Genomic DNA, 13,688 nt, shown 5'->3' on the forward strand with positions numbered 1-13,688 from the left:
TCTGGAGAAAAGAAGACTGAGAAGGGATTTAATTGATGCTAATAAACATCTGAGGGCTGGCCAAGAGAGAGGGGACAGGCTCTGCTCACTTGCTCCCTGTGATAGGAAAAGGAGCAATGGGTGTAAGTTGAAGCACAAAAGGTCCCAGCTCAACACAAGGGGGAACTTCTTTACTGTAAGGGTCCCAGAGCACTGGCACAGGCTGCTCAGAGAGGTTGTGGAGTCTCCTTCTCTGGAGACTTTCAAGACCTGTCTGGATGTGTTCCTCTGTGACCTGTGCTAGATTGTGTGGTCCTGCTCTGGCAGGGAAGTTGGACTCAATGATCTCCTTGGGTCCCTTCCAACCCCTGGTATCCTCTGATTTTAAAGGCCTTTTGCAAATGAAACAATCCTATGAATGAACAGTTCTGGGTTTTGCACTGCAGTTCCTCACTAAGTAAAAAAGGGGGTGAGTGTTGCTTCAGGCTTCTGCCAGGCTCTTTTTGGAGACTTCCTGGCCTCCCAAGGCAGATACACCTCTGAGCAGCAGGAGATGTTCAAAAAAAGCCTGGCTGAGGCACTCAGTGCCATGGTCTAGCTGACTGGACAGGGCTGGGTGCTAGGTTGGACTGGATGATCTTGGAGATCTCTTTCAACCTGGTTGATTCTATGATTCTATGAGAAGACCTCATTCCAAAAAAAGGACTTGAGCACCTAGGTAATGAGCAGCACCTGTGCACCTCTAGGCACACAACACTTCCCAGTAGAGCTTGTGAGGCTACTCCACGTGGTGGGAATTATACCTGCGCTTTGGCACCTTATTGTTTCGGTGGCAAAGTGGTGCAGAAAAATCTCTCCTTTGTTTCACTTTGCAAAGTGTGATACTTGTGAGCATCTTGCTGTAGATAAGTAGTCTGAATGCATTTTAGCAGTGCAGCTGTTTGAATTACTAAAAATCTCAGTGCTACAAGCTCTGACTGTGATAAGCCTAATCTTCTCCTCTCACCATTATCATGCTAGAAATCATGCTGGAGGCCTCTATAACCTGATTTCATTTTGTATTAACCATAATTGTGAGAACTCGCTTTCTGCATGCATGTTTGGACAGACATTGTTTGCCAAGTACTTCTTACAATTATTTTCCTCCCAGAAGTATGCCAGAATTAATTTATTTTGCTTGATTTAAAATGTATAAAAAGAATTATCCCAGGGCAAGAAAAAAAGGAGACGAAAAGTCCTTGTTGACTCTGAATTATATAGTAAGAGCCTTAATGGACCAAACTAAAGAGATCCTGAATAACCAGGCTTTGACAGTCAGCTTTGTGTTCAGTGAACATTGCTGTGACAGACGAAGTATCAACACACCAGCTCTAAGTGAAGGGAATATTTAATGACATGAGTGTGCAGATATATCTTCACCTTATCATAGAATCGTAGAATCACCCAAGTTGGAAGAGACCTCCAACATTATCCACTCCAACCTAGCACCCAGCCCTAGACAATCAACTAGACCATGGCACTAAGTGCCTCAGCCAGGCTTTTCTTGAACACTTCCAGGGACGGCAACTCCACCACCGCCCTGGGCAGCCCATTCCAATGCCAATCACTCTCTCTGGCAACAACTTCCTCCTAACATCCAACCAAGACCTCACCTAACATAACTTGAGACTGTGTCCCCTTGTTCGGTTGCTGGTTGCCTGGAAGAAGAGACCAACCCCCACCTGGCTACAGCCTCCCTTCAGGTAGTTGTAGACAGCAATGAGGTCACCCCTGAGCCTCCTCTTCTCCAGCCTAAACAACCCCAGCTCCCTCAGTGTCTCCTCACAGGGCTGTGTTCCAGGCCCCTCACCAGCTTTGTCACCCTTCTCTGGACACATTCCAGCATCTCAACATCTCTCTTAAATTGAGGGGCCCAGAACTGTACTCAGCACTCAAGGTGTGGTCCGACCAGTGCTGAGCACAGGGGAAGAATAACCTCCCTTGTCCTACTGGCCACACTGTTCTTGATCCAGGCCAGGATGCCATTGGCTCTCTTGGCCACCTGGGCACACTGCTGGCTCATGTTCAGCCATGTGTATCTACCAGTACCTCCAGGTCCCTTTCTTCCTGGCTGCTCTCCAGCCACTCCTTCCCCAGCCTTTGTCACTCCCAGGCTAACCCAGAGGCAGTGTTGGGGTTGGAAGTCCTTTCTTTTTTTTCCTTTCACTTTTTTACAAAACCTACATTGTCTATTTGCTTATTACTTTTACCTCTACAGACTGCCAGTAGTTGTTCTTACCTCTAGGGACTGATTCTAATCCTATTAAAACCAGTAAGAGACCTCACACAAGGTGTGAGACAGAAGCAGAGTTTGGGATGGGAGCTGCAGAGGAAGCTCTGTGCTGTAGAGGGTGTGGAGGCCATGCACAGGCTAGCAGCTCTCCAGAGGCAGTCAGGAGCTACAAAGCTCAGATTGCAGAGCCAGTATTTGCAGCTGCAAAGCAGCCCTGATGTTGATCCCAACTCTTTTAGATCCCAGTCTGATATGAGCAAAAGAAATCATAGTCTTTTCATTAAAGACCTTATCAGTAATGTTAAAGCATCTGGAGTGACTGATTGTTAAGGAGGAGATGCACATCACGAGAGAGGAACACCTAAGAACATGAACCTAAATCTATTATTATGGCTAATGCAACAAAGGCATTTGATTAATTACTGACATTGCAGAAATACAATTTTTTTAAGGTAATTATTATAACTAGAGATGTCAAATGTGATAATATGCACTAAACAACACACAGTGAGGCTGAAGAAGATTTATGAGGTTGCCCTATACCTTGGCTGCAAAAGAATAAGTTCATCGAATCCCAGGGTGCATAAGAAGAGACCTGGAGAGTTGTGAGTCTTCTCCAAGCTCCTGGAGAGCTAGCTGAGACTACCAGTGATACAGATAATTTACTGAGTCACCTAGGAGGGGCAGAAGACATCAAGGCTGCCGGACAGATGGGCTGTTTGCAGTACAGGGGGTACGCTGCTTTGGCCTTGACCAGAATGTCCAGGGAATTATCTGACAAAGGACACATGGGGCAATCACAGCACTCATGCTTTGGTGTCCTACTTCTTCCTGGCAGCCCCTGTGGAGTTGTTTGGAGGCAGTGGGTTGTTCTGACACAGAGAGGCAAAACTGAATTTTCCTGAAGGGCTTCATCTTAAAAAAACCGCTAGCAGACATGATGCTGACTGCTTGCAGGTGCTTTAATGCCACCCTGGCCAAGGTATGGTGGAATTACATGGCCTGTCTTCTCCTTTACAGTGCCTTCCAGCACTTGTCTCTGCACAGTTTGCTTAGAGAACATCATTACATGTGAGCCTTATCCACTGCAGGGGAGGAAATACATCCCACCTCCATTTGCTGCTGCACACCCAAAGAGATGGGGATGGTGGCCCAGGGAGGAAAAGCCTTTTGAAGAAGGGCTCTTATAGCCTCCTGATCAGGATGTCTCTGAAAACTGAGGGCTGTCACTTGCATTATACACATAAGTGTTGGAAAATGGGTAATTTCCATCAGCATCTTACACACCACCATCTGGGTGTGCATCTGGGTCAGATTAGTCACTGGTGGCTAATGGAGCAGTCTAGAGAAAAACCACTATCTGCTGCCCCATCATTACCCTCTTCTGCCTCTTTTGCCAGGCAACCAGCAATAGAACAAGGGGACACAGTCTCAAGTTGTGCAGGGATAGGTCTAGACTGGATGTTAGGAGGAAGTTCTTCAGAGAGAGAGTGATTGGCATTGGAATGGGCTGCCCAGGGAGGTGGTGGAGGCACCGTCCCTGGAGGTCTCCAAGAAAAGACTGGATGAGGCACTTAATGCCATGGTCTAGTTGATTGTCTAGGGCTGGGTGCTAGGTTGGACTGGATGATCTTGGAGGTCTCTTCCAACCTGGTTGATTCTATGATTCTACAGATACCAGTCCTTGGCTGATCTCAGAGAACACCACCACATTGCCTAAATTCAGGTTATGTGTTGCACCTTAATTTGTAAGCTAATTTCACTCTCCGTGCTCTGCTGAAGTTCCATCTCTGAGTTCCCACTCATAGCTGCAACGAGCCATGCATGTTTAGATAGCGATAGAAAGGAGAAGAGAGCTCAAGGCAGGCAGGTAGGCAAGTCCTTAACATCTCCACCTGCATTCAAGTTGAGGATAGTATCTAGAAGCACTGCTTCTCACTGCATTCTGCATGGAAATACAGCTTTATTGAGTAAAGGCAGGGCTGCAAACAAAGAATGTCTGAAATGGCAAACAAGCACTGAGAGTCACCGCCCCTGGAGGTGTTGAAGCAAAGCCTGGCTGAGGCACTTAGTGCCATGGTCTAGTTGATTGGATAGGGCTGGGTGCTAGGTTGGACTGGATGATCTTGGAGGTCTCTTCCAATCTGGCTGATTCTGTGATTCTGTGATGACAGAAAGGAAAACAAGTCATATCAAAAAATCTGATATAAGAAGGCAAGTTGCAACGGCGAACACTGGGGATTTGTCTAAGGGCCAAAGGGTAACCCGGTGTTGGTAGGTGCTCTTAGACAACTGCAATGTATAGATTTGGACCCAGGTTCCCTGTCAGGGTAAGCAAGCAATGGACTAAATTGCACTAATCTGATTTATAACAACAGACACTCTGCCATGAAAAGCACGGATCCCTCCAGAAGACCAAGTGGCACCTTTTATGAGTTGTTCCAGTTCCTTACTCACTGGAGAAACATCTCAGTGATTTCACTGGCAGACACATGCCTGTAGAGGGGTTTCAAAAGGTGCAAAAAACCAACAATATCCTCAAGCTACCTTGTAACAATTGCTAATTTCCAGCCTCTTCTTTTTTAATCATCGAGACTGGCGTATGTTGACATTGCTTTATCATTGCTATTAATCAGATTTGACTATCTCTGTTTAGCTACCACCTTCACATGCCCCGTGGCATTTTGCTGCATTTGTATGAAAGCTCCATAACCTTAACTCTCTTGCCCTGCTCTAATGACACCAAGGGTAATGTGAGAGGTTCAGATAAAGGTGCTAGCAATATATGCTTGCAGGTGCCCTTAAATGCAGCAGTGTGGCAGGAAGATCATAGGTGCTGCCCTTGCCAGCAGAGGTCACTGCAGAATGGATGCGTGAAGAGTCACCTAGGAACTGTTTTAAGTCAAAAAGTTCCTTCCTTCTCAGACACACAGGTGGTGGGGGTTTTTGTGTTGTTTTTGCTTGTTGTTTCGTTGATGGCTTTGTTGTCTGTGGGGGTTGTCGTGGAGGCAGGGAATTAACATGGCTGAGTCAGGAACTATAAAAAATAGAGTTATTTTATTTTCCTGGAACCCCACCCCCTAAACTATATACAAAAATCAGTTTAGTTTATTAACAGATTCAGTTTGCTCAGGAATTTCTTCCAAAAGGATTTTATAGATAAATTGAGATATTTAGGAAGTCAGGAAATGGAAAAGGCTAAGCTATAAACACAGCTGTACCCCACTATCAATCAGGCTGAGCAGAAGATTAAGGGAACAGCAGGCGTTACTCACGGAGGTGAGATAGGCATTCAGCAATGATCCCCTGCTGGATTCCTCTGCAGGAGCAGCCTTCTGACGTTGCAGGCAATATCCAATAACAGAGATCCATGCAGCAGAAGCCCTTAGGCCAGTGACAGAGCCACCAAACTCGGAAGTGTCTCATGCACTTCTTTCCAAATGGGATGGTCGTGGAACAATGCTGCCTTCGCAACAGCAGAGGAGAGCCAAAACTGCTAGCATCCCTCAGTCTCCAGCAGGCAGCCAGAAAGTTGGCCACTGATAGGGTCTGAGAGAGGGCGGTCCAGATGCCATTGGCTTTCCCTCTCTCAAAGGACCTCAGGGCTTGCCAAGCCTGATGGTTTGCACAAAAGGGTGCAAAAGTGGGGAGAACCATCCAAAAGCAAGGATGGGATAAAATCAGGAGCCATACAAAAGGTAGGAGCCATCCAAAAGCAGGGACAGGATAAAACCAAGAGCAGTACAAAAGGTAGGAGCCATCCAAAAGCAGGGACGGGATAAAACCAACAGCCGTACAAAAGGTAGGAGCCATCCAAAAGCAGGGACAGGATAAAACCAAGAGCAGTACAAAAGGTAGGAGCCATCCAAAAGCAGGGACGGGATAAAACCAACAGCCGTACAAAAGGTAGGAGCCATCCAAAAGCAGGGACAGGATAAAACCAAGAGCAGTACAAAAGGTAGGAGCCATCCAAAAGCAGGGACGGGATAAAACCAACAGCCGTACAAAAGGTAGGAGCCATCCAAAAGCAGGGACAGGATAAAACCAAGAGCAGTACAAAAGGTAGGAGCCATCCAAAAGCAGGGATGGGATAAAACCAAGAGCAGTACAAAAGGTAGGAGCCATCCAAAAGCAGGGACAGGATAAAACCAAGAGCAGTACAAAAGGTAGGAGCCATCCAAAAGCAGGGACAGGATAAAACCAACAGCTGTACAAAAGGTAGGAGCCATCCAAAAGCAGGGACGGAATAAAACCAACAGCCATACTAAAGGTAGGAGCCATCCAAAAGCAGGGACAGGATAAAACCAAGAGCAGTACAAAAGGTAAGAGCCATCCAAAAGCAGGGACAGGATAAAACCAAGAGCAGTACAAAAGGTAGGAGCCATCCAAAAGCAGGGACAGGATAAAACCAACAGCCATACTAAAGGTAGGAGCCATCCACAAGCAGGGGCAGTCCAGTCACGGCAGGAACCTGTCCTTCACAGTGGCAGGGGACTCTCAAGACAGGAAGTCTCAAGGCAGGAACCCTTGCTCTATTTATCCTTTTTGTAGACAAAGTGTCCATTTACTATTTATACTGGGCATAAAAGCACAGCCAAGCACCAGCCCAGTTCCAGTGCAGGTTTCTACATGGGTCTGCCCACATGCAGAAGGGCTCCTTTTGCTGCTTCCCTTCGTGCCTTCTTCTACCAAACCCGTGGAGTGGGAGGGAGAAGAAAGGAATTTGGGGTACCCCTGGAGAGGAGTTTTTTGTTTTGTTTTGTTTTGCTTAATTGATATCTGAATCCAGACATTGCCAAAGCTCCCAGGTGGCACAGGGGATCTCCTCAGAGCTCAAGTGAATAGGCACAATGTATTTCCCATGCTCGCTTCTCCCAGCAGGCCAAATCACAGTGGTTTTAGGCAGGGGTACCCACTATAATCAAAAGCAATACAACATTGTCTCAGAACAGCAATGTAGTTCCACATAGGTGCTAGCAGACTGGTCACTTTTGATAGCAGAACTATTGTGTAAAAAAGGGGGTGAGAAGGGCATCTGTTTTTTAATTATTATTGTTCTTTATCTCCATTTCTGAGGCCCTGATGTTGAATGCTGTAATCAAAGAGAGATTTAATTCTGATTACCCAGTAACAGTCTGGAAACTTTTTTTTCCTCATTCATCTCCATGAGTTATATAAACACAATGTGAATATGGAGTGTATGGATTTCCCAGTGCACTCAGGGTCACACAGGGGTTGTCAGAGCAAGGACTAAAGGGGATTGGCATGGAATATCAAAGTCTCAGGACCTTCAGCTTTGTTGTAGGAGTTTTCACGAAGATCATCTCACCTAATATATAATCCTGATTTTAAACTATCTCCCATGAGATCTTCTCTATCCTCAGATCATAGAATCAATCAGGTTGGAAGAGACCTCCAAGCTCATCCAGTCCAACCTAGCACCCAGCCCTAGCAAATCAACTAGACCATGGCACTAAGTGCCTCAGAAGAGATTTCAGGAAGTTATCCACACTTGATTTTTAAAGAGAAACTGAAAATCTAACTTTACTCTAGTAGGCAGTGGTTAATTATCTTCCATTTTTTTACTTGACTTCTGTTCTGCATGTGTTGCACCAACAACCAACCACTAAATTTTATTATGGACTTATTTTCTGCTTGAAACATCTGTTGCATTTTCCCCATGCTCATACTTGTAGACCACAAGCAAGTCACCCCTTAGCCTTCTTTAAAACACACAAACTCAGCTGAGTTCTCAATCTGTACCCTAAATGTTACCAGATTTCAGATCGCTCATGTATCTTTCCCTGGTGCCTTTCCAACCTGTCAGCATCTTTTTTTGCTGTGCTGACTTGAATACAGGACAGAGTGTTCCCGTGGTAGCTCCATGATTTTGTGCACAGAAGTAAATCCAGGTCATGGCTCCTCTTGTGCATGTTCAGGTTGTTCTGCACAGCAGCACTACATGGGGAGCTGATGCTTAACCTGGTTTTTCCCCATCACCCCTACAACTTTATAGCTCCCCTATGGTGCAAGGAATGAAGCACTCTTCAATACGATCGCTGACAAGCTGCACACACTGTAATGAAAGGCTTAGGGAAGAAAATGGCTCCCCTGATCCTTGGACCATTTGGCTTAGGACCAACCTTAGGTTTAAGTTAGAGCCTCAAGGGAGACTCCCCAGCTGCAGCAGCACAAAAAGGATGGAGCTGCGAGCAAGGGTGGAGCCTGCATTCCTCAATCTAAAAGGAGACTTTTAGTCTCTTACTCTCCTCCCTTTCTTTGAAATGTCTCCTCTAGAGATGGTTAAAGAACAAAGCCGAGGAATGAATAAAGCACATATTATCAGCACTTTGCATGAGTCCTGCAGGGAAAGGTGGCAAGCTCTCTCTTTTTCTCCTCCCTTTCTTGTTTCTTCCTTGCCATAGTGACTCTCCCTGTGCTGCTCGCTTGGCATCCTCCTTGCAATTCTTTGCAGATCTCCTCTTGCAATCACAGGACATGCTGGCTGCCTTCTCTGGTCTTACTGCTTTGCTACTCCTTACTAACATCCCAGTAACTGCCTTGCTCAGAACGACACAAAAGGCAGTAGCAGAGGGAAACACACAAGGATGGGAACAAAATGCTGCACTGTGATAAATGAAAAGCTGTAACTGATGGGGAGTGGTGCACATCATGGGCCCACTGGGGAGCAAAGCAGTGCCATATCGCTCAGCACCATCAGGAAAAACTGGAAGGACTAATGCTATACCCTAGAACAATGACATGAAAAATTAATATAGTCTTCATTTTTCGTCTCTTAAAACATGATTTTGTAAACTGCATTGTCCAGTGCTGCATCATACTTCTGGGTTTGGTTGTTGTTTTTTTTTTCCTGTAATTTTACTGAAAACCACTTTCTATCAAATCATAGAATCATAGAATCAACCAGGTTGGAAGAGACCTCCAATGTCATCCAGGCCAACCTAGCATCCAGCCCTAGCCAGTCAACTAGACCATGGCACTAAGTGCCTCAGCCAGGCTTCTCTTGAACACCTCCAGCGATGGTGACTCCACCACCTCCCTGGGCAGCCCATTCCAATGCCAATCACTCTCTCTGGCAAGAACTTTCTCCCAACATCCAGCCTACACCTCCCCTGGCACAACTTGAGACTGTGTCCCCTTGTTCTGTTGCTGCTTGCCTGGCAGAAGAGACCAACCCCCACCTGGTTACAATTTCCCTTCAGGTAGCTGTAGACAGCAATGAGATGTCCCTGAGCCCTGTCCCAATGAGATCCCTGAGCCTCCTCTTCTCCAGGATGCACAACCCCAGCTCCACACACTTTCTCCAAGTCCAACTCCTTTAGTGCCATGGAATAGAAAGCCAAGGCCCACATCTTGTCAGAGCTATTTGTGGGCTAGGAAATCTTTTAAATGTACTCATTTATTAGTCATTAAAGGGTTTGTGCCTTTTCCAACCAAGTTCTGCAAAAGATGAACAGTTGCTAGCCTGGAATATGTCAGCATAGCTTCAAAAATGATCCAGATCTGAATAATGCCATTGTTGCTAACTTGCACGATTGGCTTAATGCAATCACAGCAAAGGTAGATAGGGATAGATTGTCCATTGCCTTTTGCTGTGCATAAAGTGGGTTCAAACTAAGAAGTGGTAGTTTTGCCCACAATAGATAGTAGATCTACGGGACTGCTTGCCAAAGGATGTTGTGGATGTTAAAAGTTTATGAGGGTTCAATCAGTGACTGGACAAGTTCGCAGTAGAGAAATGCACTGAGGTTGCTAGATATGCAGAAACCACACCTAGCTGAAGCAGCCCCTGACCTGAGAATTGTGGGTGCTGCAAGAGCATCAGGGGAACACATCTTATAGGTTTGCCCTTTCTTTACTCTTCCCAAGGTGTCCATTTATTATTACAGCCCAAAACTGCATGTTGGTCTAGATGGACCTTGGCATGCCCTTGTAGGGCGACTCTTCTGGTTCTCTGTTTGTGGTACAGATAGCAGTGATAAGGAGGCTGTAGCTTAGTTTGCATTTCCTGAAGAACTTGGTTTTCACAAGAAAAATTACCTAGATGTTTTTGCTTATTTCTGCTATTACAGTATGGTTTGGGTTAGGCCTGCCTTTCAAAAAGCAGTGCTGGTTAGTGGCAGCATTGCTTGTGTTTTTGGTGCATGAGTTGTCTTCTTTATTCACAATCTCCTGAGAAAATCAGACTCTTAAAAAAGAAAAGGTGGGGGCTGGGGAGGGAATTCAAAACAAAGAAATCAAGTACACGTGCTATTATGACCCAAAACAAGTCCATGACAGCTTAGTACACACAGACATTTCAACAGGCATGTTGGCTTAATAATGCCTTTTTTTGGCGTCGGCGTAAGTGATGAAAGGTAGCCATGTGGCCAGATAGCTCCATATGAGGGATTGGAAAACCTGGTCACTTCCCCCACTGCACGAGCCCCTACCTGCCTCTTTAAAGACAGCCTTCATCCAACATGCTTGGGGGATGCCAGCTTGTTGTGGTATTATCAGTAACGTCACATACCTATGAACGTGCAGCCCAGCCTTGCAAGAAGCAAGTGCCAGGGAAGAGGATGAAAAGCAGCCCTTGAAAGCTTGAATACTCCAGATGGGCAGACTGTCTCCAGGGAAGAGTCCTCCTCTTGTTTCTATCAGCAAGCAGAGGGAAACAGTTAAAAGAGACAGGCCTTGTTTGCATTAATATTTAGAGTGCTTTAGCCAAAATGTAGTTAAATAATGAATCTGAAGGTACTAAACACTGTTGTGTGAAGCTGAAGCTCAGACTAAATAGAGAAAGAGAGGTGTCAGGAAGGCTGTTAGGGAAGCAGAGACTCTGTGTAGCCATCAAGGTCTCTGGAGGACTCCACAGAGGTCAGACTGTAGGGCCAGGGTGAACGTGACAGCTACCTCAGGAGGAAATGTTGATGGTAGTGTAGGGCTTTTATTGAAGCAGCTCAGAACTGCAACTTAGCCCAGAAAATCTTGTAAGGTTTTATCTATCCAGCAAGCCAAAATCATCTTGACTGATATAACCAGTGAAAGTGGAGGAGGCACTGCTTCCCTGAAGGGCCAGAGATCACCTGAACCTCCCCAATGCCAGTCAATAGTAGCAGCACAGGAGGAACAGGCATTGAATGAACACAACTGTATGGGATGTTCAAACTACAGGTGGAGAACTGAGCTCAAAAACTACTGCCAAGATGCTGCTGGGGGTGGGAAGCAGTGAATCTCACTTAGCAGCCATAGATTAGATCTAGATGTAGACAAAGATATTGTTGGTTTATTAATGCACCTCTTCTCAAACTGGGTGGCATGTCCCCCTAGGGGGCTGGAAGGCATAGGGTTGAATAGTTTACTTCTACAAGGGAGAAAGCAAGTCAGAAGTAAATCTCCCACACTGCTTCCCTTTGTGCTACTGCTTGAAACAACCAAACTTGCTCTTCCAGAACACCAAGACCCACAGGCCATATCGAATATCCACAGGGAGCCCTACCTCTGCATCACCTGTCCATCTCACCATGGCCTGGGCACTGCACCAAACAATTCCCAGTGATTGCTTCTACTCTCAAAATTAGGATATTTTCCCTGGGGTCTGCTGTCTGAGCATCAGGTTTTCCAAGTTGAGGCTATGCCGGCTTCACATTTCATAGAATCATAGAATCAGTCAGGGTTGGAAGGGACCACAAGGAACACCTAGCTTCAACCCTCCTGTCATGGGCAGGATCACCCTATCTGAGATCAGGCTGGTTACAGCCTCAGCCAGCCTTGCCCTAAATGCCTCCAGCCATGGGACCTCAACCACCTCCCTGGGCAACCCATTCCAGCCTCTCCCCACTCTCATGCTCAACAACTTCCTCCTCACGTCCAGTCTGACCCTACCCACCTCCAGCTTTGCTCCATTCCCCCTAGTCCTGGCACTCCCTGAGAGCCTAAAAAGTCCCTCCCCAGATTTTTTGTAGTCCCCCTTCAGATCCTGGAAGGCCACAAGAAGGTCACCTGGGAGCCTCCTCTTCTACAGACTGAACAGCCCCAACTCTTTCAGTCTGTCCTCACATGAGAGCTGCTCCAGCCCTCTGAGCATCCTTAGGGCTCTTTTCTGGACACACTCCAGCATCTCCACATCCCTCTTGTAATGGGGGCTGCAGAACTGGGTGCAGTACTCCAGGTGGGGTCTCACCTTTCTCTCAAATTTCCTTTTCGTTCCTCATAGGACCTTAGTTTTCTCTGTGACAAGATTTGTCTAGTCAAAGCATCTGCTGAAGACACATTTTCCTAGGCCTCCAGGCTGGGGCTCAGGCTGGTGACAGCCATCACACCTGATGAAATCCCTAGGCATTTAAACCCATCTCTGCTGCTGCCAGTGGCAGCTGGCTGAGGGTGTGGCAATATCAGGGTATACAATAATGACTTCTAACAGATGTAGAAAGTGACCAAAGTCTGAGGTACGATGCCTGAGGTACATAGCTGCTCCCACTGCCGAGAGGCGCAGCCTGCGCTGACCAGAAATTCCAACCTTTTTCATTCATTGGCCCCCATTCTGCTCGTGTGAGCATTTGAGTTCATTCCTCTGCTTCTTGAACTGTGGTGCAAGAGGTTGGCTTCGGGTTTTGCTCAGGAAGGGGTGCAGCCACACTGCTCTTCTCATCACTGCCCAGGGTAGAGCCAGAGAGCTAGTCTGCACTGCCTGAGCACTTCACTCCTATGGAAAGAGCGGGGACATCAACCTGCTTGTGCTGCTTTAGTCACTCATATTCAGTGGGTCATCTGGCAGCACTCTCAGAGCTGAAGTGATGTGAGCATGGGTCTTAAGCCACCACAACACTGGAACAAGCTGCCCAGAGAGGTTGTGAAGTCTCTTTTTCTGCAGACATTCAAAACCCACCCGGACACACATTCACAGTATCACACAGTATCACAGTATCACCAAGGTTGGAAGAGACCTCACAGATCATCAAGTCCAACCCTTTACCACAGAGCTCAAGGCCAGACCATGGCACCAAGTGCCACATCCAGTCCTGCCTTGAACAGCTCCAGGGACAGCGACTCCACCACCTCCCCGGGCAGCCCATTCCAGTGCCCAATGACTCTCTCAGTGAAGAACTTTCTCCTCACCTCCAGCCTAAATTTCCCCTGGTGCAGCCTGAGGCTGTGTCCTCTTGTTCTGGTGCTGGCCACCTGAGAGAAGAGAGCAACCTCCTCCTGGCCACAACCACCCCTCAGGTAGTTGTAGACAGCAATAAGGTCACCCCTGAGCCTCCTCTTCTCCAGGCTAAACAATCCCAGCTCCCTCAGCCTCTCCTCGTAGGGCTGTGCTCAAGGCCTCTCCCCAGCCTCGTCGCCCTTCTCTGGACACACTCAAGCATCTCAATGTCCCTCCTAAACTGGGGGGGCCCAGAACTGAACACAGTACTCAAGGTGTGGTCTAACC

At 46.9% G+C, this 13,688-nt stretch overlaps 1 long non-coding RNA gene across 2 annotated transcripts in view; it reads right to left on the reverse strand.

Moving 5' to 3' along the window:
* Positions 1–10,417: 10,417 nt before the first annotated feature.
* LOC135184571 (uncharacterized) overlaps positions 10,418–13,688 on the reverse strand; it is a 37,956-nt gene continuing 34,685 nt past the window's right edge. For both annotated transcript variants that reach the window (XR_010306102.1, XR_010306107.1), the window contains exon 4: positions 10,418–10,908. This is a non-coding gene — a long non-coding RNA (uncharacterized LOC135184571). The remainder of the gene's footprint in view (positions 10,909–13,688) is intronic.

Source organism: Pogoniulus pusillus, chromosome 1 (genome assembly GCF_015220805.1).
Source record: "Pogoniulus pusillus isolate bPogPus1 chromosome 1, bPogPus1.pri, whole genome shotgun sequence".
Taxonomy (NCBI): domain Eukaryota; kingdom Metazoa; phylum Chordata; class Aves; order Piciformes; family Lybiidae; genus Pogoniulus; species Pogoniulus pusillus.